The 12,178-nt window shown below is 38.3% G+C and overlaps 1 protein-coding gene across 6 annotated transcripts in view; it reads left to right on the plus strand.

Moving 5' to 3' along the window:
• The window catches only part of PAK3 (p21 protein (Cdc42/Rac)-activated kinase 3), a 272,401-nt gene that overhangs the window by 234,407 nt on the left and 25,816 nt on the right, over nt 1-12,178 (plus strand). The window lies entirely within an intron of this gene.

Consider the following 12,178-nt stretch of genomic DNA (forward strand, 5'->3'; position numbering starts at 1 on the left):
GAAGAACAATGTTTATGGAGCAATGGAAGATGGTCTTTGTTCTACTTAATGCTCTTAAATGTGCTGTGTTGTGTACTGTCCCCTGTAAAGAAAGATGATGCCACTCAATCAAACACCATTAGCACAGTTTGCATGTTAAGTTGTTTTTTCCAGCCATAGTAATGAGCTTGCATTAAGCCACCTGCCCCCCCGCCCCTTTCCTGTCAAGGCCCTCCTAAAGCCAATGGCACACACTGTGAAGCAGCTGCTTAGACTTAATGTGGGAGTGAGTAGCTGAGAGTTATCTGGCTTTTCCAGGGATTAAGCTCTGTAACTGTGGCCTCATTATCACTGGACTATACCCCACTGAGCTCTCCGGCCCCACACACATAATGTGTTACAGCTCTATTTAAAATTAGATGACCATGAATACTCGGGGAAAAGTCATGCCCTAGCTAAAGTACAGAAAATTTCCTGTTCTGATTTATAATCTTAGTAATTAAAGCCTATACCACCTGGCCTTGGCAACATTCTGTGTACTTAGAAAGGTACTGAGATAACTTGATCTTTACATAATTTTATTTTTTTAAATTTAGAGATGCATTTTTTAGCAGTAAAGTACATAAAAGAAAACACTTGGAAACCCTCTCTTTGGAAAAGTTATTGCATATAATGGTAACACCATTCCTGAGCCATAAAGGACATATGTCTCAACAAAACAAGTAATATGGTAGTATCAAACAATATACATACCTGTGTATTATTATGTCACGTGTATTAACATAGTGAGATGATTCCCAGATAGGAGCCTACAAACAGAACTTTCCTAAGTACTCCTCAGAAGATAAAGTCAATTCCTAAAAACTAGCCCCAGCCCCAGCACACTCTCAGCCACATGACCAATCTTAATTGAGTAGGAAAACAGAAGAACCAGCTTTGCGTGGTTATGCCAAAGGAATCAAACACACCATGTCCTGGGACAAACTAAATGGCTTGTGGATTAAGGGACCAGAAAATTAGAGGCAAGATAAATATTTTGGGGAGGCAGATTAGTATAACAGATACAAATGTGAGCTTTGGGGAGTACCACACTTGCACTTAGCATTGATGGAAAAATGCTAAAAGATCTGCAGAAAAACACGAAATGGTGATTAAGAGCATGGGCTGTGGTGTCAAACTGGTGCATTTTTAAGCTCGGCTTCTAAGTGTATAACTTTGGATAAGCTACTTACCATTTCTCAGTGTCAATTTCCTCATTTGTAAAGTGAAGATAATAGAACTTACCCCATAGGATTATATAGGGTGAGCATTAAGTGAGATCATTCATTTACAGAGAGCTGGCAGAGAGAAAGGCTTAATAAGTGAAATAGCCGTTTCTAGCAGCAGCAGCAGCAGCAGTAGAAGTAGAAGTAGATGTAAAAAATAACCACCCTAAATTGGGATTAAATCCCTGACCGCGACCTCATTAGCACCAGATTTATACTTGTAAAACCTAAAATGGGAACATTGCTTATCCTTCTGGTTCCCTCACTCTTGTTCTGACTAGGCAGACATTGGACCTTGGTGAGCCCTCCAGTCCTCTTGCCCTTTTCTTTTTCTCCAAGTCTGTGAGCTTCTTCCTAGCCTCACTTCCTTTCCCTTCTTTTGTTCTAATCTGTTTCCATGCTGAAATCAAAGTAATTTATCTAAATTACTAGTTCTACCATGTTGCTGCTTTGGCAACTACTTATGATCATGGCTTGACGTTGGCTCTTGGTGGGAAACATTGAAACCTGATGAAAATTACTGATAATTAAACTGACTGGTGAGGAAAAGGAAGAAATAGTGAATATTTGTTTCTTTCTAGACCTTTCAGGCTAGATGCCAATGTTTCCATTTGAGTATTAAGTGCTTGGCCATGTCAGGGAGAGACCGTTGATAAAGCATCTAATGGGATGCCAGGAACCCAGCAGTACTCATCACATTGTAATTGATGATGATTCCCAATGGTTGAGCCATGTATTGGTTTAGTATTCTTTGACTATAGTGTTAACTAACTATAGATTAACTGAAAGATCTCCAACTTCAGAGTTAAGAGACCTTTGCTACTTACTAGCTAGGTCATTTGAAGCATATCCTTCCTGCACTCTGGGCTTCAGATTTCTCATCTGAGGAGGTTAAACTGAATGATCTCTATTTTCTTTTGGGTCCTGATAATGTATGATTTCTTTGTACCATCTGAGAGACTAAGATTTGGAATAAAAAAAAACCGTCATAAACAAATGTTCTTTCTATAGCAATCTGGCTTCACTATAACTGGAATGGAGGGATAATAGGGATCAATGTAATTAAATGGTTAGCATAAAAATCAAATTGACAATCTTGACCATTTTAGCACACCAGCCCCACTATGCCAGAGAATTAGGAGTTTTACCTCCCTTCTTTGTTAGTTCTGGTATCATTATGTCCTAAAGTATTGCATGATTCTGACTTATTTTTATTAAAGTGTATTAAAATATTATTTTGTGAAGATATGCATTGAGATACTTTGATAAACCCCAGGCTGTTGCAAAGCTCATCTTTTGGGAATCAATGTAACATATGGTTGGCTTGAAATTTTTTCTTTGGGAGTATCCACTACTGTGCTTCAATTATTGCCAGAGGGTGCTTCCCAACTATACCACCAAGGACCCCTTCAATCATTTGTCTTTGTAAACTGCAGGTTATAAATAATTTTGACTATTAAACTACATCGATTAAGTAAAAGTTTATTTCTTGCACTTTTCCTTTTTTGTGTGAGCATTATACATTAGTATTATTTATTACTACCATTTCTTTCTTCAAACTTCAAAATATCAAGGGGATACAAATGTTTTTGTTACATGGATACCTTGTATAATGGTTAAGTCAGGGCTTTTGGTGTGTCTGTCTCCAGAATAATGTTCATTGTACCCAATAGGCAAGTTTTTATCCCATACCTCCCCTCCCACTATCCCCTTTCTTGGTTTCCAATGTCCTTTATATCTCTTTGTGCATGTGTGTACTCATCATTTAGCTACCACTTATTAGTGAGAACATATGGTGCTTGGTTTTTCATTCTTGAGATACTTCACATAGGATAATGATCTCCAGTTTCATCCAAATTGCTGCAAATGAAATTATTTCTTTCCTTTTTATGGTTGAGTAGTACTCCATGGCATGTATATGTGTATACACACATACACACACACACATTTTCTTTATCCACTCATGAGTTGATAGACAACTAGGTTGGTTCCACACCTTTGCAATTGTGAACTGTGTTGCAATAAACATTCGAGTGCAGGTGTCTCTTTTATAAAATGACTACTTTTCCTTCAGGTAGGTACCGAGGGGTGGGATTACTAGATTGAGTGATAGGTCTACCTTTATTTCTCTGAGGAATCTCCATACTGTTTTCCATAGAGTCTGTACTAATTTGCAGCCCTACCAATGATGTGTAAGTGTTCCTATCTCTCTGCATCCATGCCAGTATTTATTGTTTCTTGACTTTTTAATAATGGCCATTCTGATAGGGGTAAAGTGGTATCTCACTGTAGTTTTAATTTGCATTTCTCTGATGATTAGTGATGTTGAGCATTTTTCATGTGTTTGTAGGCCATTTTTCTCTTTTGAGAAACTTCTATTCATGTCTTTTGCCCACTTTTTGATGAGGTTATTTGTTTTTTTTCTTGCTGATTTGTTTGAGTTCTTCGTAGATTTCAGATACTAGTCCTCTATTGGATGTATAGTTTGCAAATATTTTCTCCCATTCTTTAGGGTGTCTATTCAATCTGTTGATTATTTCCTTTGCTGTGCAGAAGCTTTTTAATTTAATTAAGTCCCATTTATTTCTTTTTGTTGTTGTTGTATTTGTCATAAATCCTTTGCCTAGGCCAATGTCTAGAAGAGCTATGTTTTCTTCTAGAATCTTCATGGTTTCATGCCTTACATTTAAGTCTTTTATCCATCTTGAATTAATTTTTGTATATGACAAGAGATAGGGATCCTGTTTCATTCTTCTGCATGTGGCCATCTAATATTCCTGGCAACATTTATTGAATAGGGCTTCCTTTACCCAGTGTATGTTGTTGTCTGCTGTGTCGAAGATCAGTTGGTCATAGCTATATAGATTTATTTCTGGGTTCTCTATTCTGTTCCATTGGTCTATGTCTCTACTTTTATACCAGTACCATGCTGTTTTGGTTACTGTAGGCTTGTGGTATAAATTGAAGTCATGTAATGTGATACCTCTAGGTTTGTTCTTTTTGTTTAGGATTGCTGTGGCTATTCAGGGTCTTTTTTGGTTCCAAATGAAGTTTAGGATTTTTTCTAGATCTTTAAAATAAGACACTGGTATTTTGACAGGAATTACATTGAATCTGTAAATCACTTTGGGCAGTATGGACATTTTAAATATGTTGATTCTTCCAATCCATGGGCATGGGAGGTTTTTCCATTTGTTTGTGTTATCTGTGATTTCTTTCATCAGTGTTTTTAGTTCTCCTTATAGAGATCTTTCACCTCCTTAGTTTAGTATATTCCTAGGTATTTTATTTTCTTTGTAGCTATTGTGAACAGTATTGAGTCCTTGATTTGACTCTCAGCTTGACTGTTATTATCATATAGAAATGCTACTGATTTGTGGACATTGATTTTGTAACCTGAGACTTTGCTGAATTTATCAATTCCAGGAGTCTTTTGGTGGGGTCTTTAGGGTTTTCTAGATATAAGATTATATCATTGGCAAACAGGACAGTTTGCCCTCCTCTTTCCCAGTTTGGATGTCCTTTATTTCTTTCTCTTGCCTGATTGCTCTGGCTAGGACTTCCAGTACTATATTCAACAGAAGTGGTGACAGTGGGCACTCTTGCTTTGTTCCAGGTCTTAGGGGGAGTGCTTTCAACTTTTCCCCATTCAGTATGAGGTTGGCTATGAGTTTGCTTTATATGGCTTTTGTTATTTTGAGATATGTTCCTTCTATGCCTAATTTGTTGAGAGTTTTTATCATGAAAGGGTGCTGGATTTTGTCAAATGCTTTTTTCTGCATCTATTGATGATCATATGATCTTTGTTTTTGCTTCTATTTATGGTGAATCACATTTACTGATTTGTGTATGTTGAACCATCTTTGCATCCCTGGGCTGAAACCCACCTGATCGTGGTGAATTATCTTTTTGATGTGTTGTTGAATTCAGTTTGCTAGTATTTTGTCAACAATTTTTGCATCTATGTTCATAAGGGATATTGATCTGTAATTTTCTTTTTTTGTTGTTTTTGTGTTCTTTTCCTGTCTTTTGTTTTAACATGATACTTGCTTCATAGAATAAGTTAAAGAGGATTCCCTCCTTCTCAAACTTATGGAATAATTGCTATAAAATAGATACCAGTTCTTTTTTGTAGGTCTGGTAGAATTGGGCTGTGAATCCATCTGGTTTGGGGCATTTTTGTTGTTGTTGGGAGATTTTTAATTACTATTTCAATCTCGCTGCTTGCTATTCATCTGTTCAGGATGTCTATTTCTTCCTGATTCAAGCTTGAGAGGGTGTATGTTTCTATTTCTTCCTGATTCAACTTTGGAGGTTGTGTGTTTCCATTTCCTCTAGGTTTTTTAGTTTGTTTGTGTAGAGGTTTTGGTAGTGTTCATGGATGATATTTTGTACTTCCATGGTATTAGTTGTAATGCCTCCTTTTTCATTTCTGATTGAGTTTATTTGAGTCCTTTCTCTTCTATTTCTGGTTAATCTGGCTAGTGATCTATAGATTTTGTTTATCATTTTGGTGAACTAACTTTTCATTACATTAATCTTTTGGGATTTTTTTTTGTTTTTTAGGGTTTTTTCATTTTCATTTCATTTAGTTCTTCTCTAAGCTTTGTTATTTCTTTTTTTCTGCTGGCTTTGGATTTCATTTGTTCTTGTTTTTCTAGTTCCTTGAGATGTGACATTAGGTTGTTAATTTTGATCTTTCTGTGTTTTTGATGAAGGCATTTAAGGAATTTTCCCTTTAGGACTGCTTTTACTGTATCCCATATATTTTGAAAACTTTGTACTCTTTGTTGTTCAGTTCAAAGAATCTTTTGATTTACATCTTAATTTCATCATTGACCCAAGGATCATTCAGCAGCAGGTTGTTTAATTTCCATGCCTTTTTTAGAATTGTTTCTCTTGGAATTGATTTTTAGTTTTATTCCACTGAGGTCTGAGAAAATACGTGGTATGATTTTGGTTTTTTGAATTTGCTGAGACTTGTTTTGTGGCCTAGGGTATGATCAGTCTTGGAAAATGTCCCACATGCTGATGAGAAGAACGTATATTCTGTAGTTTTAGGGTAGAATGTTCTATAAATATCTGTTAGGTCTATTTGTTCTAGAATCCCATTTAAGCCCAGTTTTTCTTAATTCAGTTTCTGCTTCAATGATCAGTCCAGTTTTGTCGGTAGGGTGTTGAAGTCCCCAAAATAAGCTGGTGCTTTTTATATCTTTGCTTAGATCTTGTAGAATTTGCTTTATGAATCCGGGAGCTCCTGTGTTAGGTGCATATATATTTAGGATTATTATGTCTTCTTGTTGAATTGCTCCTTTTACAATTATATAATGACCACCTCTGTCTTTTTTTTTTTTTACTATTGTTGTTTTAAAGTCTATTTTATCTGATATGAGAATGCCTACACACACTTACTTTTGGTTTCCATTTGCGTGGGATATTTTTTTCTATCCCTTTCCCTTGAGTCTGTGTGTGTCCTTGTGGGTTAGATGAGTTTCCTGGAGTTAGCAGATACTTGGGTTGTGTTTTTTCATCCATTCAGCAAATGCATGTCTTTTAAGTGGGACATTCAGACCATTCGCATTGAGTGTTAGTATTGATATGTGGAATACTGTTCTGTTCATCATGTTGGATGATATCTTATTGTTTTGTTTTTCCTTTCATGCTATTGTTTTATAAGACCTGTGAGCTTTAATTTTGTAGTGTTTTTATACTGGTTGGTATCTACCATACAGTTCCATGTATAATGTACTTTTAAGCATTTTCTATAAGGCAAGTCTAGTAGTGACAAGTTCCCTTAGTGTTTGCTTGTCTGGAAAAGTCTTTATTTCTCCATCATTTATGAAACTTGGTTTTGCAGGATACAAAATTCTCATCTGGCAGTTGTTCTGTTTAAGGAGACTAACAATGGGGCCCCAATCCCTCTGGCTTATAAGATCTCCACGAAGAAGTATGCAGTTAGCTTGATAGGTTTTCCTTTGTAGATTAGTTGTTGCTTTGGTTTTAATAGCTTGTAGCATTTTCTCCTTCATTTTGACTTTGGTCATGTTGATGATTATGTGTCTTGGAGATGTCATATTGCTATGAATCTTCCCAGTGTTTGATGACCATCTTGTATCTGGATATATGAATCTCTGGTGATACGAGGGAAGTTCTCCTCAATAATTCCCTTGAATAGGTTTTCCAAGCTTTTTGTTTTTTCTTCTTTTCTTTCTAGAATTCATATGTTGGCTCATTTTACATAGTCCCATATTTCTCTGAGTGATTGTTCATTCTTCTTTATTCTTTTTCCTGTGTCTTTGACTGACTGGGTTGGTTTGAAAGCCTTGTCTTCAAGCTCTGAGTTTCTTTCTTCTTCTTGGTCTAGTCTGTTGTCGCAGCTCTCTGCTGTATTTTGTAATTCCCTAAATGATTCTTTATTTCTTTAAGTTCTTTTATATCCTTTCTTATGTTGTCTATCTCGTTAGTGAGTTTTTGGTATTTTTCATTCATGTCCTGAAATATTGTTTTGGTTTTCAAATTTCTCTTTAATTCCATTCATCATGTTTGCCATACATATTCTGAATTCTATTTCTGACATTTTGACACTTTCCTTTTGTTTGCGGTCCATTGCTGTGGATGTATTGTGATCCTCTGAGTGTGTCAAACTAGTTTCTTTTTTCATGTTGCTGGGATTCTTTTGCTAGTTTCTTCACATCTGAAACCTCTTCTCTCAGCTCGGGGCAAATAGGTTTGTGGTGCACCTGTTCTCCTTTGCTGGGAACTCTCCTACTTAGAAGGAGGAGAAATCCCTCGATAGCACTTTTGTGTCCTATTCTGGAGGATTGACCTGGCAGAAGAGGAATGGATGCACTGAGAGCCTATAATACAGCTGTTCTCCTACATTGTCCTATTCCCCTGTGGCTGTCGCAGCCCAGGCCAGTGCTGGGGGTTATTTGTTCAGATTGGTGGGTTGATCCCCAGGCTGCTGTTGAAAGCTTGGGCAGGGGACTGGGCAAGTCCTCTCTGTGGAGGCAAGCAGGTGGCTTGATCTTGGCTGGCACCTGGGTGGGTCATGGGACCTTGGTGGGTTCCTGGTTGCACCCTGGACTGCAGCCAGTTGTGGGGCATGTTCTAGGACCTTGACAGATGCCCGGGTTTGTCACAGGACTGCAGCAAGTAAGTGGCAGGTCACAGGACCTTGGCTGGCACCTGGGTGGCTCATGGGACCTTGGCTAGAGCCTGGGCGGGTTGTGAGACCTTGGCAAGTACCTGGGCACATGGCAGGACCACAGCCCGTGGTGGGGCAAGGTTGCCGTACTTTGTCAGGTGACTGGACAGGACAAGGATCTTGGCCACTGCCTGGGCAGGTTGTGGGACCACAGCCAGTGATGGAGTAGCTCCTCAGGCCACAGCATCTGGGCCATTTGCATCTGGCAGGGTGGGGTGATATTCAGCACACTGCCAAGGAGTCACGGTGGCTGGAGCTCTCCTCGCCACTCTCTGACCTGGCAGAGGTAATGAAGAGGCAGCTGCAATGGAGCTGACCCCTCTGCAGACCCGGTGTTTTGGGGCTGACGTCGGAGATTGGAGTCTGTTGTTGCGACCTCGGACCAGAAGTTGGCTGGACCCCACTATACCTGCTCTCCGGTGCAATACCAGCTCCTTGATCAGTTTGGAGGCCTCCTGTGTTGGGGGAGCCCCCTTTCAGCTTAGATTTCAGTGTCTGTGGGGCAAGTGCAGAGCCCTGGGGATCTCTTCCCTAACCCTTCCCTGTGTGTGGATGCTTCCCCAAGTTACCTTCTCATCTTGCCGAGCGGATCACCCTGCTTCTCTCCCCCACACTTTATGTGTCTCTAGTCGTTTCTGTGATGATTCACACTGCCCTCTCCGAGATGGTCCATCCACAGGTGAACCTCTACCTGCAACCTTTGATCCTCTCCTTGCGAACGAGTGCAGGCTGCTTCTAGTCTGCCATCTTGGCCCCTCCTCTTGTACTTTATTAAGTAAAAAAATACATGTATCTGCTGCTTCGAGCTCTTGGTCAGGATGTGCTATCCAACATAATCACAAGTTGATATAATTCTAGCAAAAAGGAAATATATTTGATATTTGAATTAGTTTTACTTAGGTAAATGTTGAATTTTTGTTATGAATTTTGAAACATTGAATATCTTTAAAACTCTCAGACACTTAAAGACAGTTAAAGAGCTTCCTAGTGATCCACAGACTACAATTTGGGAACTTAACAAATATATTAGGGAACAATCCACCAAATAATAATAATTATCATTATTGGTAATATTTATTGGGCAATTACTGTATGCCAGGTCCATATACATTTTAAGTACCATATACATTTAATCTTCATTTAATACTGAGCCACATTCTGATCAAATTACTTACCCAGGGTCATACAACAAGGAACTGGTAGGATTTGAACCAGGGGAGGTTTGAGTGCATGGGATTGAAGACTATTGTTCTCAACCCAGCAGTGAGCAATGAGAGTGCTTTAACAGATGAATGTTTAAGGAGATTAAGATCTCTTGAAGGAGACATTCATGTTTATATCAGTTGAATCTTAAATTGTTAGGATGTGGAGAGGCATCAGAACTGGGATGCTAAGAAATGTTAAGGGTGCTAAGATGGAGCTGGGGATAAGATACTAAGTTTTAATCCCAGGTTAGTACCTGAATTTGTACATTTGAGTTGAGGGTTCTGAAGAGGCTAGAAGTTGGACAAACCAATAGTTTATTGGTCAGAGCAGTGGATTCCAACCATCTAACAACATGTTTGGTTTGGGGGGTTGGCAGGTGAGGTGGGGGAGTATATCACCGTTCTAAGACAAGGTACAAGGGTGAGGGAAAGGGAAAAATGGCTTCCTCTCGATAATTGCATATATACAATAAGGTGAGGGAAGAGGAAGTGAGGAGAAAAGCTCATTTTTAGTTAATAACTGATGCTCTAGAGTTTCAGGGTGTTTAACACTCTGTGGATTAGGAATTTGTAGCAATTCTACACCACTGAATGCCACAAAACCCAGGATATTGAGATTCCGGTATTAGGACTCTAGCAATTTAAAAACAATGAAGTGCTGAGGGGGGTGGGGGAAAAAAAACCCCAGGGATTTGAAAGGTAAAGCTCTGGAGATGTTAAACACTAATCCCCCTTGCACTCCAAGTCAATCACAATTTTAGCCCCTAGTACAAGTGGAAATGGGGTTGGGGTTTGGAAGGAAAGGGGTGAATAAAGGAAAGGCCACCTGGGCAGGCATTTGGGCCTCCCTCCCTAAGTTTAACTGGAGCGACTCGCATTTTATTTGTTTAATATATTGAGAGTTTCTGCATACAGTTTCATTTGATAAAGGTGTTTCGAGTTTAAAAGAAAAAGGCAAAACCACTTCACTAGGGGAAAAAAAATGATGTGGAACCTCTAAAAAGTGTTCCAGTAGTTCACCTCAGCCTCTGTTTTTTGTTTTTTGTTTTTTTTTTAAATAGCGTCAGACACTAGCAAGGACTTTTTGGCTGGGATGTTAGGAGGGGCCAACTAACAGTTCAGTGAATCAGTCATCCATCCGCTACTGTGAAACCAATAACAACAACAACAAATAATAATAATAGCAGTTACCATATTAAGCATCAACTCTGATGCGGCACAGGGCTAAATGCTTAAATAAATTGTGCCATTCAATTCTCTGTAGTCCTATGAGATAGTTACCATTATTATCTCATTTGACAAATACTGTCATTCTTTTGCACGTAAAGGAAATGTGCATATGGCATAAATACATGGGAATAAACCAAATAAAGGCATTTTAAAATCATATTTTCCAATTATATTTAAGTACTTGGTAAGGGCCTATTGTAACTGAAATGCACATCGAGTCAAGGTGATCTATTCCTTTGAACTCAAATGAGTTCGGAAGGACATATCAGACACTGGCCCCTGAAGCCAGGAATGTCTGATAGCCTATTCTAAGAGGAAAGCGTTTTAAGTAGAAAAAAAAGTAGACCTTTACACAGAAAGTAAAGGTCATATTGCAATGGCATGTTTGCTTGAAAAGATTTTTATTAAGTTTTTCATTCAACAAACAATTATTGGGCACCAGCTATGTGCCCTGAACCCAGAATCTCAAACATACAAAAGTGAGAGATATATTTATTTGATACAAACCTCAAGGCTAAGAAATTTCTAGAATTACCAAATCCTGATTTAGGTGGCACCTATTGATTAAGTGTGATTTTCAGCCTGGTTCCAATAGATATTTAAAAACTCAAACAGAATGAGTAGGGCAGTAGAGTTGTAGATTATGGATCATAGAATTAAAGAACCTTAGAAATAAAGTAGCGCATTTCCTGTAATTTACAGGTGAGAGAGTCAGACGGACTTGGATTGTAAACTGTATAAACTTGGGCAAGTTACTTAACCTCTCTGAGCCTCAGGTTCCTCATCTGTAACATGGGAGTAATAGCACTTGCCTTATAGATATATGGTAAGGATTATATAAGATAAATTCTATAAAGTTCTTAGTGCAGATTCTGACACACACACATGCTCAATACATGTTTACTGTTATTGTGATTACTATTTTCCATGTGAGGGGACTGAAACTCAGTGAGGGGAAATGACTAGTCCAAGGTCACATAGTTTGTTAATGTTAGGGCAAATAATAAAACTCAGATTTCTACTGATTGCCAAATAGTCCTTATACTACCCTACCCAGTTTACTCCCTGGAAGCAGGTAATATAAACTTCTTAGGCTTGTGAGACATATTTTGGCTCATCCAGGGAGAAGGGAAAAGAATTATAAGGAAATACCTGACATAAGATAAGAATCCCTGGACTCAGAAAACAAAACAGCAAGGGATAAATAAAGAGCAAGGGAGAAACAATAATTACCAGAAAGTTTACATAGCAATGTTGGAGCATTACAATACCTAGTGAATCAAAGGACTGAT

This window comes from Propithecus coquereli, unplaced genomic scaffold (assembly GCF_000956105.1).
Source record: "Propithecus coquereli isolate 6110/MARCELLA unplaced genomic scaffold, Pcoq_1.0 Scaffold104, whole genome shotgun sequence".
Taxonomy (NCBI): domain Eukaryota; kingdom Metazoa; phylum Chordata; class Mammalia; order Primates; family Indriidae; genus Propithecus; species Propithecus coquereli.